Genomic DNA, 10,884 nt, shown 5'->3' on the forward strand with positions numbered 1-10,884 from the left:
ACACACACACACACACACACACACACACACACACACACACACACACATCTGCATTGAAGTTCCTATGTTGAATTGTTAAATCTAGGATATGGCCATAGTAGTAGTACATCAAATACCCTGTTGTCTCACTCTATGGGGAAATGAAGCGACTTTTCCATTTCAGTCTCATTAACAACAAACAGCAGGAGCCTGGGCAGGATGTAGGCCGCACTAGAGGACAACAATGATAATTTGTTTGCATCTTTCTCTCTGAGAATGGCAGTGGGAATGTCACCCTTGACATGTCATGGATGTGTTGTTTCACTGCCACATATGTTCAGGTCTGTCCATAAACAGGCTTTGTTTTTCTCCTACCTTAAAGGGTCTGTCGTATAGGTATATTGATAGTTTCTAAGCTGAACCCACCATTCTGGTTTCTGTACAAGTAAATTCAGACCATCTGTTGCAACGTTAAAATGAAAAGAATGCAGGTACCATGTTAAGTAAAAAACAAAACAAAAAACAACCCTCCATATTTTAGCTATATCAACTGTCTTAGTCAGTGTTCTGTCGCTATGAAGAAACACCATGACCATGCCAATTCTTACAAAAGAAAGCGTTTGATTAGGACTTGCTTATAGTTTCAGAGGCTTAGTCATAGTGAAGAACATGGCAGCAGGGAGGCAGATGTGGTTCTGGAGAAGCAACTGAGAATTCTACATCTGGATCCTCTGGCAGCAAGAAGGGCTGGCTTAGGTTTTTGAAACTCAAAGCATACGTTCAGTGACACACTTCCTCCAAGAAGGACACACCTCCTATCTCTTCTCAGGTAGTGTCACTCCCTGATGACTAAGCATTCAAATATATATGAGCTTATGAGGCTATTCTTATTCAAACCACCACAGCGCATGCATGCATGAAATGACTTAGCACATGCTGAACTTGGCCCCGAATGTTCGGAGATAGAACAGCAGCATCAGGCCTTGCTGGAACCATAAGCCTTAGAAAGAATGTCTTCAAAGCCTTCACCTACTTCATGGAAGAAATCATTTTGCCCCCGGGGTCCTTTAAGCAGGCCCATTGTTCCCCTCAGCAGAAATCCCAGCCATTCTGCCTGTTCAGATCATTTTTCTTCCTCCTGCTTCAGGTAGTAAACTGGCAGTGGGTTGAGGGCTTTAAAACGTTGGGGCAATAGAAATTATGTAAATGTTGTGTTTCCGCAAGAAAAAAAATCCAACCCCTTGAGGTCTTTTAAAGAGCATTAATCCAGAAATTAGGTACAAATTTCTACTTTTTTTTCATACTAATAATGATTTCATAAAGAAAAACTCATTAGGAATTGTGACAAATAAGAAGTTCGATTGAACATTTAAATTCAGGAACCTCAGTGAATGCCCGGGGAGGTATTTATCCAGCCAATGACTCTCTGATGTTATTAGAAAGCAATTTATTCAAGAAAGTCTCCATTCATGGGTTTACATAAGAACAATACCTGCTTTACAAAGGCTTGCATTTTCAGTATATCACATACCTAATTTACAATGACTTTTGGTTAAAATTTTCATTAGGTTGGTTCAATAGCATTTGATAATTTTAATTTGGTTTTATGAGATCCCAGGTTCCCATTTATAGGAAGAGGAACTGCTGAGGAAATAAATTTTTAAAGAGCACATTCGTCTCTCCAGTGAGGCCTGATGGAAAGTGTGGAGTGGAGGAAAATGAACCTTTTCTATTTCTATGGCAATCTTTTTACACAGAGATTCTGGGCAACCATGAAAAATAATGCAGATCCAGGCCATCACTGTTTTGCATATACTGATCTGTATAGTCATTCTGCAACCAAGTATTCTGTGAGATACCAGAAAGGACAAAGAAGACCCCCAGAGTTTAAGTACAGAAACATCATGGGCATAGTGGTTTCCTGAAATAAGGGTCAGAAAGCACAGGAGACCAGGACTCAGGACCTGAGTTAGGAAAACCACTATTTAAGGCCGATCCCTGAGTATGGAATCTGGACAGGGGCCGAATCCCAGTTTACCATCCTGGTATAACTAAGAACCTTTCTTAGGCACAGAACCTACTTTCTGCTCCAGGACAAAATAGGACTAAGGCACAGGGTGGACTCAACTATCTGGAATGATGAGAAATTGTCCTTGTTTAGTCTGAAAACGGCAAGTTGGCAAGAGATTGAAGGAAACAGACCCAGCATAAACATTTTTTCAGAAATTAAGTGTTTTTTTTTTTTTTTTTTTTTTTTTTTTTTTTTTTTTTTTTTTTTTTTGTAAATGTTCCCTGATCTAAATGCCATGATGGTAACTTCAAAAACCTCTGTAGCTCATCTGTAAAACAACCCATCGCTGTGGAAAGCACCACCTTTCCCTCAATATATTAACACAATAATATAAGATGGCTACTGAGCTGGCATTGTGTAAATGCCAACGAATTTCCTCATCACACCACATTGAAGCATCCTGGAAACTTAGCACTTATTTGCCCAGATGGCTATAATAAAACCCAAAGTGGACAGCCCATACCCTTTGCCACCATTACATTCCAAAGTGACCTCTTATGTAGAGGAGATGATTCTGAAGTCATTATTGATATAGAAAAAGCAAAGTGGATCATTGAACCTCTGAACGCTGCTTTTCATTTACTGAGATCCTTACTTGTGTTATTCTCTTTATTTAGCTCATGGAATCCCATGGTTTATTTAGAGAACAGACTCTTTTATACCTACATTGTCCCAAAAAGGGCTGTTTTGTTTCTCAACAAAAGTCCTGAGCTATTGAGTCAGCTTCAAATGACCGATTCAAATGACTACCTTCTCCGTACTTAGGACTTGGCCTCTGATACAGAATCAAAGTTACAAGGCCTGTGTCACAGCTGACTATGACTTCTCAGTTAGGTATGCTCTGATATCAGGGGAGGCAAATCTGCAGAATGTATTGGGTGACTGCCATTGCCGTTGTAAATTATGCTCTGTATTTTATAGTACATCATGAAACCATAAAAGTGACATTAAACTTTAGATTTCAGTGTTTAAATCACACATTTTATTCATCATTTGGCAGTTAAATGCTTCTTAAATACTATGGAAATTTGATGATTTGACATATGTAAGGCTGAATTACTAAGTGCAGTAAAACTACACCATCCAAATCCACCACAAGGCAAAGGAAGATCTGATTCCCTTTAGCCTCTGAGAAAGGGGAGGCAGGACCCAACAGAGCTGATTTCTCTACCCCTAGATGCCCATTCTTACATGCTTATCAAAACCATGGTAGGAACTGACCAGAGTCAAATGTTTTTATTTCCCATGATTGCTTTAAACTTGGCCCGACATGTTTTAAAAGTTCCTCATCCTCAGGGGGAGGTAATCAAGGGGCATAATAGGAGTAGATGAGGGAGGGAGGGAGAGAGGGTGGGATTGAGATGGAATGAGGGTGGGGCTACAGCAGGGATACAAAGTGAGTAAACTGTAACAGATAAAAATTATATTACAAAAACTTCCTCTTCCCTCCTATGAAACTGTAAATTGAATCCTAGGATCATGGGTGCTCAGTTTCCTAGGCTTTGCCAGAAAGAATACATGATGACGTGAAAACCTCAGTTGGCATGGTTCAAAGCTTACTGTCCCTGCTTCCCTGTCTGATGGTTTGTCCAGACTCTGTAAGCTATGTATCAGATTTACCCGCTTTGAAATAGAATGTCCTATTCTTGGGATGGAAGCTGGCCTTATGTGACAAACATTTTGCTGTTATTTTTGTTGTTATTTTTAAAACTTTTTTTTTCTTTTTTACTGATTCTTCAGCCAGTCAAAAGGGCTTTCCACCCCTCCCCCCACTTATCACTCATGCACTGGCAGTCACTGAGATTTGAACTCCCTTGGCTGTGACTGCAGCTCTGAGTACATGATCTCCAGCAGACCTGCCTATTCACTAAGGAGCAACTTAAGCTGTGGTGTGCAGTCTCAGGACTGTGAGGATTCAGGGACAGTGCTCCTACTTCCTGGAACATTTGCTCATCTGGGGGCTCCACTACAACAGTCACCGCCTCCCCCGTCTTCTATGCCTGTTCTAAGGCCTGAGTCCCAGGCAACATGTAAAAGATTTAACCTAGTGCTTTCTCAAGGCGTTATTAATCTTACATCCAGGTCCAAGAAATACTTCAGTTTCTCTTTTGTGGGAGTAAGGGGCCATGAAAGTAGACACTCTAGAAATGGTAGAATAAAAAGAGACCACCAAAGAGATAAAAGGACCAGGAACCCAAAACCTAAAGTTATTCTTGCTTAATGATTTTTGCCTTTGGCTTTGTTAATAAAACTCTAGGGGTTTCAAGAGTCTATTTTTTTTTTTTTGCCACCTCTCAGCTAGTAAGTCCAGCCTCAATATCAATGGAAGCCTTGATTTATAAAATATGCAAAGTTTTCTCTCATAACTAAATTCATTGCATATGACTCAGATCTGAACCACTGTCCAGAAAAATGCCTATGTGTTTTAGAATTCTGTGACTTTTTGCTTGTCCTCTGTGTTCTGCATCTCTGCCATAGTCACCTAACAAGGCATTTTCCATTCTTCTTTTCGTCAGTTCACTGCAAGCAGTTCCTTGTGTCCCTTAGAAATGAGCTCTTCAGTAATCAGAAATCACTTCCACTACAGTTCAGTGCTTTTACTGTAGATGTGGCAAATTCTTGTTTACAGAGCTGGTAATTGGATTAAAACATTGAAAAGAAATGGAAACAGGGAATGTATTGAAAAAAAATGAGAAACACAACCATGAAAATCAACAAAACCAAAATGAATTAAGTAGCTTTAATAAATGAAACTGCTATTCCTAGGAATGACTTATCAGAGTAACAGATACTCCAGAGTATAGGGTCGTCAGTAGCCAATGCTACAGTACTTAATAAGCTAAGAATAAAAGGAAAGGGACTCAGGAAGAGACATTAAGTGAGGATGACTTGAAACAGTTGATTGATTTCCTTTTCCTTGAAACTGGACTGAGTGTAAGTCACTCCCAAGTCCAGATACTAAAATTCACTAGTAGGAAAAAACCTCAAGGTAAATTATTTAAGAAAGGAGATTATTATTTTAAATTTAATAGCCCATTTAATTACCATTTTAATCGTCCAAGAGTATAAGTGTGTTGAGATCTTTATTTTGAATTTAGATACCATTTTAATAGAATAAGAATATGAGTGTGTCTTTTCTGAGGCCTTTTTCTTTGGTTTTGCTGACATTGGGAAACAGAAGAAATATAACCGTGGCCTGTGTGATACTGTGTCCATCCTAGGGTGGAGTCGATATATGAGTGTACTTGACAGCTTCCCTTCTAAAAAGCAGATCCATAGAGCTACTTTTCTGAATAGACTTCTAATAACTCTTTTATAATAGTTTTATTTTCTTCTAAAGATGAAGCTCATGTTTTGAGGAAATAAAAACACCTTGCAATAAAACCAAAGCAATAGTAATAAGAGAATGTGAAATCAAAGAGTGAACTGTTATAGACATGCCAATATCCAACAACAAAACTCTCTTGCACACATGACCCAAAGGCACACAGGTCAGACTCAGCAATAATCAGAATCCAGAGGAGAAAATTTTCAAGAGAAAGAGCCAAATGTTTATGTCCCAGCAAGTTTCAGAAGGAGAAAAGGAGCAGGCGAATAATGCCCCGTCACTACCTTGTCGGCAGAGATCGCGAGGTGCCGCTCTGGTCTGCGGAAGACACCTCTCTGCTGAGGGCCTGGATCACTCCTTTCTGTAGCAGGGCAGACCTAAGCAAACAAACAAAAAACACACTCAGGGAACGAAATACAGTCTTTCCATTTTAGAAAGCCTTTTAAATGCAACTCTGCAATTGTCAAAGAGAAAACCTTCTTGTTTTTAAACAAAATGACACTTATTTCTTTTGTGTGTTTGTGTGTGTGTGGAGACCGGAGGACAGCTTTTTGGAGTTGGTGCTCTCCTGTTATGTTGTTTTTGGGAACTGAACTCAGGCTGTCAGGCTTGGCAGCAAGTGCTTTTACACCCAGTGGACTAGAGTTAGGTTCGATGAGAGTCAGAGTTGTTTACGCAAATTAGTCATTGTTCTAATTGAACAGTACTGGTCAATTGAAGGTAGAAGTGAAATTTCATAGTAGTAAAACACTGCTTCTTTGATTTATATCTGCTGAGGTTGGTTTATGACCTGAAATGTATTATCCTAAGCCAGGAGCTGGTGAACTCTAGTCCATGGTCTAACTTCAAACAGAATCCTGTTTTGTTTCATGGTCCATAAGCTAAGCATCAGCTTTGCTTTTCTCAATGGTTAGAAAAAAAATCAAAGGAAGAATATGTCTTGATGTGAAAATTGTAATGTAAAATTCAGATGTTAGTATCTGCAAAGTCTAACTGGAATACACCCTTGTTCACATTCTATGATTACTGCTTTTACACGACAGTGACAGATACGAGTTGTTGAAAATGAGAGAGCATGGCCTGCACATCTTAAAAGAACGACTACCTGGCCCTTTAAGAAAACGTTGTTGACACCTGAACTAGGCTATAGTTGATATCAACTTTGTTGGAGGAACTGAAAACAATGTAAAAAGATCCTAAATATTGAGGCCAGTCATAAAGCAAGTGAGTGATAGCTTTATAAACTGCTAAAATAAAAGCGTATTTTATTATAGGATCATGGTTGACCATGACTACATACAAATGGAATCATTGGCTATCAGTGATGGAAAGTGTAGCCTGGCTTTACTACTAAAATTTGATGGTTAGTGAGTTCATTTTGACAATTATTCAAGATGATCCATTATATTTGATATGAATAGTTATATATTAATTCAAGATAGAATAAGTAAAAATACCCCTCAAGACAACCTTAACGTTTAAGTGGATATCTAATTAATCATCTATCAGTCTACAATCTCTCTCTCTATCTTCTATCATCTATTTATCTATCTGTGTGTCTATGTATGTATGTATGTGTGTATCATCTATTTATCTATCATCTATCAATTGACTATCCATCTATTGTCTGTCTATTTATCTACCTGTCTGATCAAGTGTCTATCAGTCTATCACCTATCTATCATCTATGTATCTAATAACCATCTATCTGTCTTCTATTTATATAATCAATTATCCATCATCCATTTATTATCTATCTATCTATCTATCTATCTATCTATCTATCCAATCAAGCATATGCCATTCTATCATCTGTCCATCTATCATTTATCTATAACACATGGGTGTGTAGTTACGGAATTCAGTGGAGACTAGTGAGTGCTTGATTTTAAGGGGATTCAGATTTCTCAGTCTGTTTACTGCAGCCATAGAGTTGTATACAGACCCAGTTCCTGGTGGGTTGTGATAATGTACATCTAGGCTGTACATACAATTTGTCTAAGAAGACAGTGGTCATCCCTCACATGGAGAAAAACGGCTTAAAAGCAGCCCACGATCCTTTTCAGCTAGTTTGTAGACCTCCTCTGACAACTGTCATTCCTGAGAGTTTGAAATATTTAATGAGAGCATTAAATACAGATGTTACAATTTTGTCACAGTAAGGTAAAACAATTTTAAACAGCCACTGAACTTCATAAGGTATTAGATATAATATGCTAACCTTAGAATACAACAGAAAGACTCCCAGTTTTGAAATCATTTTGATTGCTGCTAAGATCTGTGGGTATGAGTAATAGAGGGAAAATATTTTGATGTCTGGCCGCTGAATAGAATAATCAAAATGAGCCAAAGAAGCAGTTTGACAACAAAGCTGCCTTACTGGTTAGCTGAAGGAGGGAGATACATTTAGAGAGCAACTTGCTAGGTCATATTTTCAAGTGACGGTGTTGAAAAGTGACCTAGATAGACCAACCAGTCCACGCTACTGTATTACGCAGTTTCTTGTGAGTCCATCGTTTATCTGGTCCTATGTTATCAGATCACTCTCATCAGTTCATGGCTTCTCTGGTCAATAAAATGACTCAATCAACTGATGCTGAATAGTTTGGTTCATTTTGTTTAACAGATAGCAGATAGGAATGTCCCAAAGGCCGGGTCATCTTTATTTAGGTCATTTTAAAGTATGATCTATGTTCCTTACATTCAGAGGGATGAAGCCAGTTCATGTATATTTCAGGATACATTAGCCACAAATGGAGGCTCTCAATTCCTATGTGGGGTTAGCAGTCACTCAATGGAACTTTAAGAAACTGAATCCTACATCTACTTTCATAAGTGTTGATTCAGTGTTTCAGGGTGGAGCTCCAGGAATACGCATTTTTTAAATAGTTTTGTATGAAATACTTCCTTGAGGCACATGCATTTGTACAGCAAGTCACTAGCTGGAGGCATTGTTTGGACAGGTTGTGGAATCTTTTGAATGTGACACCTCAGCAGCAGGCGTGGAGCCATGTGTTTAGGCCATGAGGTTATAACGTGGGCCTAGTTCCTCTCTGAACTGTCGTCTCCATGACTGCTGCCATGAGGTAACCTCATACTCTCTGCTACACCCTACCTGCCATGATCAACTACACTGTCTCAAGCCACAAGCCCAAATCACTTTCCCCTACCTTGAGTTCTTTCTATGAAATATTCTATCATGATGATGAGAATTGTAACTAATTCAATTTTTAATAAGTACCCACGTGATATGATGCCAATGGTCTCAGGGAACCTCAAAGAAATTAAGGCTTTCTCTTTGGTTTTTGGCCCAAAGATAGAAACCCTTTTGGTCCAAAGGCCTCTTTCTTGTTAGTATTGCCAAAGATTCATATGCACATGGCCAGACTTTTCTGCAACCACACACTTTATGATCTTGTGGAAAAGGTTGCTGCCAATGGTCCCATTCACAAGCCCTAAGACACACTTGTCCAGTGTACAAATGGTACTTGCTGTATTTCTATGTAATTTTGAGAATGAAATGATGTGATTTCCCCCAAGGACTTTATGATCATCATGCAATTGTGTACTGTAATGTCTCCAGAGAATAATCCTGGCAGATTTCTTTTCCTAGATCATACATTGCTTTGGCCATCTTCCTTACATCTGTCAAACAAAACCATGAGCAGCTGTGCTGATAATATCTGCTTCTTTTGGACTATATTAAAAGGTTTATCTTATTAATAAATGGAGGCAATTAAAGGTTAACTAGTTAGCTCATCCAACCCTTAGCATAATGACTGATTATAAAGACATGCTCAATTTAATTACTGAAATTTAAAGCTTGTATTTCTAAATTTGGGAAATCTGAAAGTAATTCTCATTCCTAATTCTATATGTCAGCTCTATCAGAGATAAATAACAAATCAACATTGCTTCATATATTCACAGGAGAAGTAGGACCAGGGTAATCTGATGACATTCCCCCACCCCCTAGATTGGAGTCATAGCATTGGCAGACACAGAGAATCACAGCACAAAACCTTCCTGGGAGCCAATGATAGAATATGGGCTAAAGAACTGCAATTAACGGGCTGTTGGAGTATCAGTATAGACAAGGCTGAGAATTGTAAACAGCAGAAAGAAGTGGACATAGAAGTTCTCTTACATTTTTGTGGTGTTAACTCTAGAACTTAATCGTGTTCTCACTCTAAATAATAGACGAAAAACCCTCTACTGATTTTTCCAGGAGAAAAAGAGAACCACACTAAAGGCTGTCAGAGAACTGGGCTGATAGTCTACTCTCAGGAGAAACTAGTTCACCAGAGCCTGGCCTGAAGGTTTTTACCAGACCCTGGATCACTGGAATGAGGAGATATCTAACTCTAATTAGTTTTGGCTTTTTCCTTGGGAGAGAGAAACACTTAATTCCAAACCACTGTAGTCATCTTGTGTCACGTGGTAGCTATGTAAGGGTGAAGATGGAGATACCCAAAAACTATAAAGTTCAGAATCCAATGGTCTAAATCCAGTAAAGGGCTTAGATGGAATCAAAGACTGCACAATGCTTTCTCGTCCCATACTCTTACCATCCGCTCTACTGAAGGTCTGTTGACATCAGTTCCTTCACCCAGTGTGCCTCATCTGAGTACAAAATCAAACCAAACCACGAGGCAAAGTGAGATTCCAGAATGCAGTGTGAAGGGGCAGAACACATATCAGAAGCAGATGATGTGGGATGAATGACCTCACAGAGAAGTTAAGGCAACCATATCAGTGTCTAGAAACATATGGGTAATATAAGAAAAGATATAGAAAATCTAAGAATGAACTAAAAACGTGCTAGAGATAAACACCACTACAGCAGAGCTGAAGGTGCCTTTCATGGGCTTGTTGGTAGACTAGACCTGGCTGGGGAAGGAATTCTAAATTTGAAGACAGCATTTTAGAAACCCCTCCAAATCTGTAAAGCAAAGAAAATAAAGGGTGATTAAAAAATCAAGAGCAGAATATTTCAAGCACTGTGGAAGCACTGTAACACCTATAAAACACATGTAACAGCAAGAACAGGAAGACAGAAAAGAGAAGGAACAGGGGAATTATTTGAAATAACAGCAACTGGGAAGATTCCCAAGTAAATGTCAGACATCCAACCACAGATTCCCAGAAGCTCAGAGAGTATCAAGCAGTGTAAAAGCCGAAAGAACTACACCTTGAGCATATTATTTTCAAACCATGGAAAAGCAAAGATACTTAGAAATTTTTGAAAAAGTCAGAGTTAGAAAAACAGATCCTCCACAGAGATATACAGGTAAAATTTACATAGAAATACATTAAAAAGTGGATTGATATATTGAGTGTTGAGGGAAACAAAGTCAAAACTTTACCAGTTTAGAACTCTGTGCCCTGTAAAGTTACCTTCAAAGTGAAAAAAGTGAAAGAAGAATAAAGACTTTCTCAGACAAAACAACCCAGCCAGCCAACCAACCAACCAACCAACCAACCAACCAACCAACCAACCAACCAA

The 10,884-nt window shown here is 38.7% G+C and overlaps 1 protein-coding gene across 1 annotated transcript in view; it reads right to left on the reverse strand.

Moving 5' to 3' along the window:
- The window catches only part of Celf2 (CUGBP Elav-like family member 2), an 837,937-nt gene that overhangs the window by 646,533 nt on the left and 180,520 nt on the right, over positions 1–10,884 (reverse strand). Inside the window, exon 3 of the mRNA XM_055593762.1 lies at positions 5,663–5,755. The gene's annotated coding sequence lies outside the window, so the exon portion shown is untranslated. The remainder of the gene's footprint in view (positions 1–5,662; positions 5,756–10,884) is intronic.

This window comes from Psammomys obesus, unplaced genomic scaffold (assembly GCF_907164565.1).
Source record: "Psammomys obesus unplaced genomic scaffold, mPsaObe1.curated_primary_1811, whole genome shotgun sequence".
NCBI classification, from domain to species: domain Eukaryota; kingdom Metazoa; phylum Chordata; class Mammalia; order Rodentia; family Muridae; genus Psammomys; species Psammomys obesus.